This window comes from Perognathus longimembris, chromosome 2 (genome assembly GCF_023159225.1).
Source record: "Perognathus longimembris pacificus isolate PPM17 chromosome 2, ASM2315922v1, whole genome shotgun sequence".
Classification (NCBI taxonomy): Eukaryota; Metazoa; Chordata; class Mammalia; order Rodentia; family Heteromyidae; genus Perognathus; species Perognathus longimembris.
Window position 1 is genome coordinate 150088521 of NC_063162.1, and position 13891 is coordinate 150102411.

The following is a 13891-nucleotide window of genomic DNA, read 5'->3' on the forward strand; positions in this document are numbered from 1 at the left end:
GTCTCTCGTGACGTGATTTTTTTGCCATGGCGATATTGCCCACGGCTTTGCACAGGGGCTAAAATAGGGAATTATACTGTTTCTCCCTTTTGCCTTTCACCCTGCTGTTAGGGAGTCCCTGTTGGAGGGAAATAGGAGCTGAAGGTTTTGACACTCGACCTCAGGGTTTCATTATAAAAATGTTTTAAAAAGTAAGCGCAAAGGTTTAGCACCTTCGCCTCAATGTGTATATATACGTATAAAAAAAGAATATTTTACTAACCACATGTGTTTAAGTTACCAGCAGTGGACTACCAGAGTCGCCAGAATTTAGACCTACTTCTACCTCACCGCCAAAAGAGGAATGATGTCTGCACTTATCCTGAGTGGCGCGGCAACAGGCTAAGCATTCCAACTTCTCTGGACTGAGCCAAATGGATGGCCCCTTCCCTTTGTGGAAGAGGCCATATATATATGTCCTATGTCAGCATTTGCCTTATGCCTACATATGCCATATGTTTACTGCATCCCCTGCTAATTTAAAAAACAAAAAAGGGCAGATGTTGGGGATTCAGTTTTGTCCTTTATGTGGGAAGGGCGACGAGGGCTCCCAAGACGCTGCCCTTCCCCCAGCCCTGGGACAGTGTAAAAGCTAGCCACTCCCATCTTCCAGGTTCTGCCGGAAGAGAAGTAAAGCGGCTGCCACCCCTTGGCTCGGCCATGTGAGTAATGGCGGAGGCCCAGTCCTTGGGGGGCTGTGGTCTCCGCCCATAGAGGAAGTTCCGTGACAGCACCTGAGGGACAGCCCAATTAGCCAATCGCTAATATTCAGTAGTCCCGCCTCTTCTTGGGCGCCATTGCTGCTATATAAACCCCTCCCTGATTAAAGGTCTTTGAGACTGGTGGAACATCCAAACCGGCTCCCTGAAATCTCTGCCCTGCATCTACTCCTGACATGTGAGGGGGACGGGGGGAGGTTTCGGCATCCTTTCTCAACTCAGCTTAGTCTGATAAAGACAAGTTTTGCACCTTCTGCAGGCAAGAGGAGTAGAGCCAAGTGTCTTTCAAAATTTGGGATTTGGCATCTCCCTGGGTAAAGCAGGGGGATGGGGAATTTGAGCCCACAACTCCCTGTGCATACATCTAATAACTCCAACACTATTGTCTGTGATGCACAATACTCCTGGCTTTTCCAGAATAGATCACACACACACACACACACACACACACACACACACACACACACACACAGAGCAGCCTTCCAATGAACCAACATCACCAGTTAACCCTAAGTGATCACTGGGGCCTCCCTATCATAGCTATTGGGTGCACCTCGAGAGACAAATGACATCATGTAGGTTATCTGGGTTGCGTGTACACTCACTTCTGTTGGGGTCCAGCTTTGGCCTTGAGGGGGAAGGGCAATGGAGAGCGCGCCCAAGACACTGCCCTTCCCCCAGCCCTGGGGGAATGCGGAAGCAGGCCACAATTCTCTGGGTCCGGAACCAGAAGAACTGGCTTTGCAACCAGCCCCCAAACCTTCTCGCCAGCCCATGTGCTCCCCGTTCGCGGGATTTTCACCCCTGGGGTGGTGCTATCCAAGTGACGTTAGCTCATGAGGGGGTCCTATGACAAGCTCGCCAGCCTATCGCCAGCTCTCTGGTCTATGACCCCTTTTCTCGTCGCCATCTACTGTATCAGCTGCTAGCCCCTCCCTTATTAGATCAGATTTGCTCTTGAAGCGTCTCCAAGATCCGCATACGCCTGGCTTTCTTCACGGGTCAGGAGGGAGGTAAAGCGATCTCGTATGGCTGAGTGCACCTGAGGTCTTTCCTGAGCCCCCCACTCCACTCTGGCCTTACCTGCAGGTCGGGTGACCAGGGGAGAGGGTGAGAAAGGGAGAGCGGTTAAAATAGAGCAGAGCCTGAATCCCCACGCCAGGGGAGGCGACCCGAGGCCAGCACCCTTCTGTGAACCACTTTCTTCTGTGCTGGAGCCCACCACACACTGGCTCTAACCTCAAAGGCCAAAGCCTGGCTCAGCTGTTCTGCCAGGAAGAAGAGGGGTTCTGTAGGGCTGTTGCTGCGGATGCCCAGGATTAGAACCATGTGGCAGTGTGAGTGAAAACCACTCTGTCATCACTGGAGTAGACGTGCAGGCTAGGAACCTAGGGAGGCGAGAGTGGGCCACTTGTGATGAAACCAGAATGGCAACAGGAAGTGGAGAGGGAGGTGGGTCTGACAGTCTCACTTATAGACAGGCTTTAGGAATATAGAGCTGAAGTGTTTTTATAGTCATGTTTGGCCACTTCTATAAAGTTGCACCTGAACTATAATTTAACTTTGTGTCACTGAGTGTTACCACATGGAAGAAAGGGATTAACTAGGCAGTGCTTAGTACATAGGGGGTATAGCTCAGGGGTAGAGCATTTGACTGCAGATCAAGAGGTCCCTGGTTCAAATCCAGGTGCCCCCTTATTTACACTTATTTTGAAACATATGTTAACCGCATTCATCTTCAGAGGCCTTCAATGGAGTTCGGAGTTTACCCATGGTTGGGGCTTCTAGAAACAACCTTATGGACTCTTTCTCAGGACTGTATGAGGTAGAGTTACATTGGTTTTCCTTTCATATGTACTGTCACTACAACCAGTGAAGGGCCTTCAGGCCACCTTGCCTGAGAGTTCCCTGCCCCTTCAATAAAGTGCACACTATAAGTCTCAGAGATTCCTATAAGAGAGACCTCGCTGTTTCTTTATTTCTCCCTTCTTGTTTTCTACTCCTGCACAGCCCACTTTTAGCATTGCTCCTTGTTGAAGACAAATTTGTTCTTGGCATGATCCACTCACTAGTGGACCACACAGTTGAACTGGCTGTTGACCTAGTAGGGAGCTGCATTTAGGAATTGCCAGGTTCCTGCCTGGGAGGAAGGAGCTGAAGCTCTTCTGAAAAGACAAGTTCAACTTGGAGGTGAAGACTGGAAGGAGGCTGAAGATGTCAGGAGAAGTATAGTCCGGTACAGTATAAATCCACTAAATGCAGTGTGTGGAAGAGATGTCAACACAACACCATGCACTAAATTAGGATGGCTATTTGTTTTTCCCTTGCTTCTGTTTGGCAGCAAAAGGAAAACCTCGCTAGTGCCTGTGGGTGTTTGATTTTGATTCCAACTGATGGAACTTCCAGAATGACTCCTCCTAGAAAAAAATTGAAATCTACTATTTTTAAAATTTATTTTATTTTATTTTTATTTTAAGTAATGTACTATTGATAGCTGGAAAACTTTAACTCTGAAAACCTGTAAGGCAGAAAACTTGCTGAGTCAGTTAAGGGTATTTTAGGGGGAAAATGTTGAAAGCAGGAGCTGTTTCTTACAGGTTGTCTTTAATAAGATGCTACAAGAATATTTTTAGCTTCAATGACGTCCTGGGATTACATCCATGTATTACTGCTCAGATTTCAAATTTTCGTCTCTAGTTAGCATTCTACTTACTAATCACCATCATCTCCATCCTTCCTTGGGTTTGAGTCATTCTTTGATCTGGTGATACACTTATCTGACATCAGTCAGGGTCCTGTTGTAAATGACCTGTGCCCATTTTAGGATCACTGACTGAATTGTGGTATAAAGTTTATACAACGGAAGCTTCTCCATTAGAGCACAAACAGAAATTTGCCAGGCTGACAGGGCACCACAACTACTGTCTAATCTGATTTTTAAAAGAAAGAAATACAGGGAACCCCTAAATATTCTTCTTTAGCACCACTTCTGCTGAGTTTGGGGACTTTGGTTTCCTACTAATATTAACCCAAAATCCAATAATTCTCAGTGACTTTGCAACTGTGTTATTTCTTTGCAATTGTATTATTTTACTTTGCAATTGTACTTTTGCTTTGCAGGTGCGTTACCTTGTAATTGTAAACAATATTCAGTGTTAAACACCAGTGGTATACAGGTTGTTTCTCTCAGTCTATGACTGAGAAAACTACTGGACAATCTCCAGGGTTCATTAGCATATACCATATGGGGGCTGTGAGAGGGTGAACACCATGAGCTCTTAGCATTATAGGAGGGTGACCAGGTTGTGGTACATGACTGCTAGAGTGGCATCAGGCTAGAAGAAAGGATGCAATTCCCTGCATTGAAGCTTAAATGTTGCCTACTAGGCATTATTAATTGTTCGTGATAATCACAGGTGGGTGATGTAAATTTAGATGCACTCTACCTACTCTTATTCTTGCTCACTGACTTTTTCCTCTTCTAGGTAGTTTAAATTTAAAGTCTGTTTTATCAACTATTCCTACATGCATTTTTTTGTTGTTGTTGAACTCAGGGCCTGAGCACTGTCCCTAGTTTCTTTCTACTCAAGACTAGCACTCTACCACTTGAGCCACAGCGCAACTTCTGGTCTTTTCTATATACATAGTGCTGAGGAATCGAACCAGGGCCTCATGTATACGAGGCAAGTGCTATATTACTAGGCCACATTCCCAGGCCCTACATGCTTTTATAGTCCATTTATTTGGATATCTTGTTTCTATCCTTTCACATTAAGCCTACATTTGTCTTTGACAGTCCGGTGTGTTTCTGGTGGGCAGCAAGCAGTTGAGTCATGCTCAATTCAATTTGTGTTTCTATGTCCATGATTTGAGAATTGAGACCATTAACATTTAGAGTTAGTATTTTTGGTACTTCTTTCCTGGTCTTCCTTTGTTAAGCCATTCTTCTTCTGGTATTTATGGTTTTATAGCTTTTCTTTTTTCCTCCAGAGCTAAGGACCAAACTGAAGGCTTTGGATTTGACAGGCAAATGCTCTTCCACTGAATGAAATCCCCAATCCCTGATATTTACCTTACTGTATTTTCTTTCGTTTGTCTTTCTATTCTGTGTGTAGAATTCCCTTAAGTATATCCTGTACTGCTGATTTCTTGGCCATGAATTCTTTTAGCTTTCATTTACTGTGGTAAGTTTTAAATTTTGCCTTAAGAATGAAGAACAGCTTTGACCAAATCCACTAATCTAAGTTGAGAAACTATTATCTTCCGTGGATTTGATTACATAATTCTATTCCCTGCTCATATGTAGACTGTATTTTGAGTATTCTGCTGTTAATCTCATGGCCTTATGTTTTTATATGTTTAGTTGCTTCTCTTTGAAGCTTCCAATATTCTTTGCTGGGTATATTGAGTGCTTGAACTATAATATGTCCAAGATTGTTTCGTCTCTGAATCTTTTTGTTTGGGGTTCTTTAAGCGTCACTGTTATAATACTCTCTTCCTCAAGTTGGGAAAGCTTTCTATGATTTTATTGAATACTTCATGTTAGCCTTTAGTTTGTTTTCCTACCCCTTCATCTCTACTCCTGATTCATATGTTTGGTCTTTTGATGGAAATCCAAAGGACTTGCATATCCCATTCCCTTAGTTTCTTAGTTGCTTTTCAATGCCTTTGACAGAAGTTTTCTGCTATCTCTGTCAGCAAAGATTTTTAATTTGATTCCTTTTCAATGTTTTTATCTTTATTAAATTCCTATTTCATATCCTGCAGTGTTTTATTTCATTGAGATATTTAAATTCCCTTTGAACACCATTAGTTACTAACTTCTCTCTAAATATGAGAACAAAACTTATGCCAACTGGAAGAGAAAATGCAGAAGAATTGCCTTCTTCCTATTTTCAGAAAATGCTTGCACAAACTTTATAAAGATCCCTCACTTAATATCAGAGCATCCATACTCCTGTGGACTGTTGAGGCATGTCTTCTTGCTTGGTCCTCATTGTTCCAACAAGGCTGATCTGATGAATTTCTGGGACTCCAGGTGAATGCCATTTTATTTTTATTTATTTATTTATTTTTATTTTATTTATTTATTAATTGAACACAAATTTTTTGACAAGGTGTTGTGCAAAAAGGGTACAGTTACATAGTAGGGCAGTGTGTACATTTCTTGTGATATCTTATGCCCTGTTTTTCTATCCCTTCTCTAGGTCAGGTAGACATATATACAATATATAATGTATCAAGAACATATACAGTAGCCACGTGGCCATGCCCAAGAAAGTTCGCCTAGGGCTTTAAATGTAATGTCTATATTAGACAATGTGTCAACAGCAGTCTTATATGAACGTGCATACATAGCTTTTGAGCTATAGTATTCCCCTGAGAGGTCAATTTTTGACCTTTATATGTTGAGTAATTGTTTGATTTTAGTTACATACTGTTGGGTCACTGCCCCAATCCTGTGGGGAATACTATTTGACAAGCAGTTTTTGGTTTCACAGACTTGCTCTCTACTGTCTCTCTGTCTCCCATTGTTAACAGTCATATATCAGGGATATCATGCCCCTTTGTTTTCTGTGTTCTAGGCTTGTCTCTCTCAACATTATTTGTTCGAGTTCTGACCTTTCCCTGCGAATAACAATATTTCACGACTCCTAATTCTATGTAGTATTCCATTGTGTTTAAGTACCTTTTTTTTTTGGATCCATTCGTCTGTGGAGGGGCATCTGGGTTGATTCAATATTTTGGCTATTGTGAATTGTGCCACAATAAACATGGAATTGCTGGGACTCCAGCCAATTGCCATTTTAAACCACACTCCATTAACTAGCATGGGATCAGAACCTCTCTACTTTGGATTATTCTTTTCAAATCCCTCCATAGTATCTGATAAGACGATCACTCTCTGATATCTCAAACTTTTAGGTGAACTAGAAAAACATTCACTAAGAAGACCTTAATGATGTAATGCCCGTGCTTGACCAGAAACTACAGAAAAAAGAATAGGAGTAAGCCAGGGGAGAAGAGTGCTTCAGTATTGGGCCAAGAGGGAGAAACAGATGATGGCAAACTTAGCAAGTGCCCCTGTAGGATGAACACAGATAGCATGTGGCAATGAATGTTTAGAATGTTTATTAGACACACACAAGAAGGTGGGGGTATAGCTCAGGGGTAGAACATTTGACTGCAGATCAAGAGGTCCCTGGTTCAAATCCAGGTGCCCCCTTAAAACAATTTTGGTAGCCCAGAACCACCCTGTCAGGGCAGAAAAACTGTCCATGTCCTGGGGGTAAACCTTATGTATAAAAAGGCCTCCAAGTCAAACAAGATGTCAAGGCTGAAGTCTGGCATGAAGAAACTTTGTGATCTCACTTTTCTGATGCCAAGAGTATTAGGAAAAGACACAGAAATTTCAAAGCCTAATGGAAGTCTATGTGAGAGAAGTCAGTCAGCTCCTATTATGTAAAGCAGTTGAAATGAGGAGAAATCAGTCTTTGAGTGCAGTAACAAGTGTGACAGTGTCAATCACACATGAGGGTGTAATTCAGGAGTCTTACAACTGCCTGTAAAAACAATCCTTGGATTGCAGCTGCCACCTGAGACTCTTACTACTATATGGACCACATTATTTTTTGTTAGTCATGGTGCTTGGACTCAGGGCCTGGGTGTTATCCTTGAGCTTTTGCGTTCAAGCTTTTAGTGCTCTACCATTTTCAGTCACAACTCCACTTCTGGTTTTCTGATGTTTAATTGGAGATTTGAATTTCATGGACTTTCCTGCCCTGGTTGGCTTTGAACAGAGATCTTCTGACCCATCCTACTGAGTAGCTAGGATTATCGTCATGAGGCACCAACACCTGGCTTATGGACCTTCTTTAACATTCACTGTCCTTTGTAACACCCCAAGTTCCATGGATGTATCTGATTGCCACACATCTCCTTTCCCAGTGTAGTCCTCATTCTATGGTATCTTCATGGTATTTTCTAGCATCTGTTCAGGTCTGAGGAACAGGCTGGAAAGACATCTGCAGATGCAGATACTGAGTGTTTCTCAAAAGAAGTGAGGCTGGCAATAACACAGAATTTGCAGAGTATGTTTAAGCTCTGCTAGCTCTGGGCTCGATCCCAGCACTGGGGGGCCGGGGATGTTGGGGTTCTGGACACCCCCTTTCTCCCCCCACGGGGAGAATGGTAACCACAAACTCTATGAAAGAGCACCCAGCCTGGCCCTCCGCCAGCGGAAGGCCAAAGGCGTGCTCACATGGGCAAACGCTAAGTTGAGGACGGGTTGCAGAAGCTTCCCCTCCCCCCAGTTCCCCCCACATGTTACCGAGGGCGGAGGCGAAAGGAAGGCATCAGGGACACGCTGCGGTGGTGGAATGCGTCTCAAAGACTTTAATATGGAAGGGCACTTATATAGAAGTAATGGCGGGAAGGAAAGGGGGCTGGCCAAAGGGTCAGTCATAGGCTAGGGGTCACGCTCATCAAGTGACATCACGAAACTTCCCTTTGTGGGCGGGACAACCCCATCATGGTGGCGAGGTCAGAAGGTGGGAGGGACTTCTATTGTCCCAAGGCTGGTGGAAGGGCAGTCTTTCCCAGGCCATAATAATCCCCAACATCTCCCCCTTTTTGTTTTTTTCAATAAGCAGGGGATGCTGTAAACACATGGCATGTGTGGGCATAAGGCAAATGCTGACATAAGATCTGTGGGGCCCCTTCCACAAAACTGGGGTGAGGGGTAGGTAAGGGTCCATCCATCTGGCTATGTCCAGAAGTCAGAATCCTCAGCTGGTTTCTGCCAAGTGCAGGAAGGTGCAGACAGCAGCCCTCTTTTGTTGGTGAGGTAGAAGCTGAAACTCTGGCATTCCCGGCAGTTCACAGTAGCTGATAACTCAAACATAAGTGATTAGTAGAACATTCTTTTATATAAACATTGAAGCCAAGGTGTTAAACCTTTGCATTTACCCTTTTAAACATTTCTATCATAAAACATTGGGGTTGAGTGTCAATACCCTCAGCTCCTATTTTCTTTCCAACGGGACTCCCCAAGTCTAGCAGCAGGGGGAGAGGAAAGGAAGAAGCATGGTGCAAAATTCCTTTGGTTTCTTTTTGTGACGCTGTAGGCAGTATTGCCACAGCAAAACATTGAGCCATGAGATGCTCAAGAAGGAATCTAGAAAGCAAACAAGGAAAGGAAGCTTGGTTGCTTCCTACCGTAGGCAGTCCTACTTTCCATGAGCCATGAGATGCTCAAGAAGGAATCTAGAAAGCAGACAAGGAAAGGAAGCTTGGTTGCCTCCTACCGTAGGCAGTCCTACTTTCCATGAGCCATGAGATGCTCAAGAAGGAATCTAGAAAGCAGACAAGGAAAGGAAGCTTGGTTGCCTCCTACCGTAGGCAGTCCTACTTTCCATATTTTCATGGGAGAGCAGAAGTCCAACACGGTCCTCCTTTTCCTGGAGAAAACAAGAAAACATTTCTCCAGAGTGGGTGCTCTGGGTTTAATTTTCCAATCTGGAAAAACACATATACTGTACTCCATCCCACACTGATTCGGGATGATTTAAAATTTCTGGATAATTAACATAAGCATAACTAATCCTTAATTAATCCTAGGGAATCCTTAATTAATCCTGGGGAATACCTCCCCCTTTTGTTTTTTTTTTTTTAAAATTATGACACCGGCGGCCACCAGGCAGGGAGTATGGATGGAGGTCTCGTCTTCTGTAGCTACTTCCTGCTGTCAAGGGGGCGACGTAAATCAAGGGCCCCTGGTCAGCCTGGCAGTCCGGTGTGGCTGGCAAAAAGTCCCCATCATTACCATGAGTATGGTCACTAGGGCCAGAGAGCGCTATGGTTTTCTCCAGCCCCCCCTGAGTCTTTGGGCATACCCAGAAGTTTCCAAGGCTGGTGCCTCCAGGGTTCAGGCCTGTGTTAGGGTGACGACTGTGAACGGCAAATTCCCCATTGGTGATCTCAGCAAGAGATGTTATTCTGTCAAAAGACACTTTTGAAAAGGTCAGGCAAAGTATCGACAAGTTCTCAGAGCTGGTTGGCATGAATGGCATAGAACACACCCTGGGCATAAGCCAGGAACAGTTCCCTTTTGGAGCATAAACCCAATTGTAAAGTGAACGAGTAAGGAGAAACGACTGAAAGAAGTGGTTAATGATAGAAAACTGGTTTGGCATAGCCAGTCAGAGGCAAAATAAATAAATATATATATACACACCTATATACAACTGGCAAAAAAGAAGAAAATGGACAGGAATTATCTCTCTCGATTTCCCGGCTCTGATCCATTTTGAAAGGGTGAAACAAGGCATCTCCCTTTAGGATAATATGGCACCATTCTCCTCTCACTCCACTCCACCTTTCCATCTCCTGGACTGGCTAAGTCCCAGGAATTTTAACGTTTGTGGCTGGAATTGCATTTTCCCATCCGCGTTTGAACTCGGGGCCTGAGCACTGTCCATGAGCACTTTCGCTCAAGGCTAGTGCTCTACCACTTGAGTCACGGTGCTGCTTCAGCCTTTTGCTCGCTCTCTGTGGTTGAGCTCTCAATCTGGCTCTTTGCTGTTAACTGGGAGGTGGGATTTTGGAGAGATTTTTTCCTTTTGCCCGGGCTGGCTTTGAACTATCCAGGGAGTCATAGTCCTACAAGCCCTTTTTATTCCCAATTGAGCAACAAGGAAAAAACACAGAGATAATCCATTTGTAACCCGTTGAGAACTGACCAAAAACTGCTTGTGAAGGTTTGGCTATAACACTTAGAAAACATGAGATTTACATGCCATCAACTTGAATCACGCCATTGAATCCCACTGGCAAGTGAAAGAGAACACAGATAAATGACAACCAAGGGCAAAGGGTTAAAGCATTGTGGAATCCTCAGTCTCGGAAGTGGCTGCGTCCCTCATCCCCATTTGGCAAGTTCCATGCCATGCGATGGGGAACTCGAGGCAAAGCTGTAGTGGTATCTCTTGCTCACATCTTGCTCTGGGTTGCCTGCAAAATTTCTATATAGATTGGTTAGGGTGTTCAAAATTTTTCAGCACTTCTGGCTCTGGCATATCGATGCCCTTCTGGTTTAAGCAGGGTGAAAAGACTTTCTTAATCACAAAATTCAAAGACTTTCTTAATCCCAAAATTTTACCTGGCTTGCTGTGACCACTAACATAACTATGGTGATTTAACCTGGAGTAACTGTTAAGATGGAACTATTCACATCCTACTCAAGGCTCATAAATCATTCGAGCAGCTTCCAATGGGAGAGAGAGCAAAGAATCATTAGTAGTGAAACAAGGCAGTTTGGGAACAGAATGTGGTGGCATCTTCCTATCCAGGAGCTGCGACCGTCCATGCGGCTAGAACATCTGTCCACCTGTATCCTATAAAGCAGTATATTAATCCTGGGTCAGGAAAATTGAGGTTAATAGTCACATTTGTATGAAGCAATCTCAATTTCTTGATCTTGAGAGTTTATGAGAACACAGGAGAGAAAATGGGAAGGTAAAATCTTAATTTATGCCAAAGAGTTGTTAAGGCTACATGCACACTTAACTTTTAACACACTGAGTATAAAATAACATGCTGATTTTATACCATTGTGCTTTTACTACATGTTGCATATTTGAACCTTATGGAAACACACTGAATATAAAATAACATACTGGTGAACTTTTACCACATGTTGCATATTTGAACCTTATGGAAATTTTTATAGGCACCTTTATCTCCATCGAACACCGGGATGGAAACCTATTGTTATGCTTTTAAATCTTACCAACAACCACACGCGTGCGCGCGCGCACACACACACACACACACACAAAAATACCTGAGCGCTCTTTAAAATTGCTTTGATTGGCCATTTAAATTTTCTGGAATTCCAGCGGCAAATGATATTAATTTGCCCATAATAGAACCACGTGGTTGAATAAAAAACAAAAGGGAAACCTGTTAATTACACACTCCCAACATGACAATTTTTAAATCACAGTGGACAAGCAAACCCTTTTATCCATCTAGAAAACTCCAGTTGATTTTATCTCTTTGAACTGGTAAACATGGAAGTTCAATCAAATTACCTATTGCTGTATCAAAACTCTTTGTTTTCCTTTCAATATTCCATTTTAGTTTATAATTTGAGGCTTTCCTGTCTCCAACCCCGTCTGCAGCTGACACAGAGAGAAAAGTGCAGGCAAGCACAGCGGGGTGCTTGCCTCTCTCAGCTGCAGCGCAATCGGCCAGCCCAGGCGAGCCTGGGCACGCCCCTCACCTGGGGGGAATGGGTGGGGCCCCGCCTCCAATATGGCGCGCCCCATTGTGCTCCACGTGTGTGTTAAGTCAGAGAAATCAGGATTCAACCAACTCACCCGAATTTCTGAGCTTAACGACCATCGGCGGGCATAAAGCAGTTTGCCGGGCTGCAGCAGCCCACGCACCCCAACTGGGACATCGTCCCATGGTCTAAACTGCACGCCACGCTTTTTTTTTTTTTTTTTTTTTTTTTTTTTTTTTTAATCCATCCGCGGGCTGGGGCCGCACTGGCTCCAGCCCAGCCATTGTAAATACAAGTCTGGCCAAAGCAGCAGCCATCCCCAACGCTCTGCCGCCGCCATGCCACAGCTTCCCACATGGCGGAACCGCGCTTCCGCCACGCCGTGCTCGGCCGCCGAAATGTTACCGCAAAAGACGCCTGGTGCCACGCGGGCCCCAGCGCACGCAGCTCGCGAACCCGGGCCGCGCAGAGCCCAGTGTACTCAGCTCAGCCCGCGCAAGCCAAATCGCTCCGGCGCTCGGCCACCCACTGCTTCTCAAGCGCCGCTGCGGGTGCCGGGACCGCCGTCTGGCCCGGGGCGCACAGAGCAGAACTAACCGACCCCAGCCCGGGGTCGCATTCCTCTTGCTCCGGCCCCACTGCTCCACTGACATGCTTCCGCGGGAAGCGCGCCCCGCTCCCTCCGCCGCCCGGCGCCAAATCGCCACGGCGGGGCAACTCTCTGGCGCCGCGTCCCGCGAGCCTGTCTTGTCTCCATGCTTCTGCCCCATCTGGATGGGCAGGACCCTCCTCTAAAACCCTACTTAGCAAAATCTGTGGGGATACTGTACCCCGAACTTCTCGGCCGTACAATTCGGTCCCCGTTCGGGCGCCATTTATGTTGGGGTTCTGGACACCCCCTTTCTCCCCCCACGGGGAGAATGGTAACCACAAACTCTATGAAAGAGCACCCAGCCTGGCCCTCCGCCAGCGGAAGGCCAAAGGCGTGCTCACATGGGCAAACGCTAAGTTGAGGACGGGTTGCAGAAGCTTCCCCTCCCCCCAGTTCCCCCCACATGTTACCGAGGGCGGAGGCGAAAGGAAGGCATCAGGGACACGCTGCGGTGGTGGAATGCGTCTCAAAGACTTTAATATGGAAGGGCACTTATATAGAAGTAATGGCGGGAAGGAAAGGGGGCTGGCCAAAGGGTCAGTCATAGGCTAGGGGTCACGCTCATCAAGTGACATCACGAAACTTCCCTTTGTGGGCGGGACAACCCCATCATGGTGGCGAGGTCAGAAGGTGGGAGGGACTTCTATTGTCCCAAGGCTGGTGGAAGGGCAGTCTTTCCCAGGCCATAATAATCCCCAACAGGGGAGGGGAAGTTACCCAAATTGCTGAATTGTGTTCTTTGTGTTCTGATATCCAAGACATTTTCCCTAAGTAACACCAACTTTCTCTATACCCATTGGTAACAAAAAGTCCACACAATCAGTCAGCCAGAATGAAAATGCTACAGGATATACTACATGGCTTCCATTTTTGGACTCAAAAATGGCAGGACTGTGGTTCTAACCAGGCTATTTGACAGGTCATAGAAATGAAGTTGAACTCCCTCGGTGTGCCTGTGACATCATGAGACTATTGGCTCCCTATGAACTGTTCCACTATGCGTGTTTGTGGGCCCATGGGTTTTCTCCATCCAACATGGTCTGCAGATGAACAGCAATTTAATCAAAATTTCCGCTCTGTGGAAGGGGGACAAACAGAGTTTGGTATGGAGTAAATCTAGCTTACTTATATTAGTCTTTTATTTTTATACAACATACATTAAATAAAGCATAAGAGAACATGCTTTGAAAAGTC

General features: G+C 45.1%; 2 non-coding genes across 2 annotated transcripts; both read left to right on the plus strand.

The window, feature by feature from the left end:
* The first annotated feature begins 2382 nt into the window (after positions 1-2382).
* Positions 2383-2454, plus strand: Trnac-gca. Its single transcript has one exon. It is a non-coding gene; the product is annotated as a tRNA-Cys (tRNA).
* Positions 2455-6912: 4458 nt separating this feature from the next.
* On the plus strand, positions 6913-6984 carry Trnac-gca. The gene has a single exon. It is a non-coding gene; the product is annotated as a tRNA-Cys (tRNA).
* The last annotated feature ends 6907 nt before the right edge of the window (positions 6985-13891 follow it).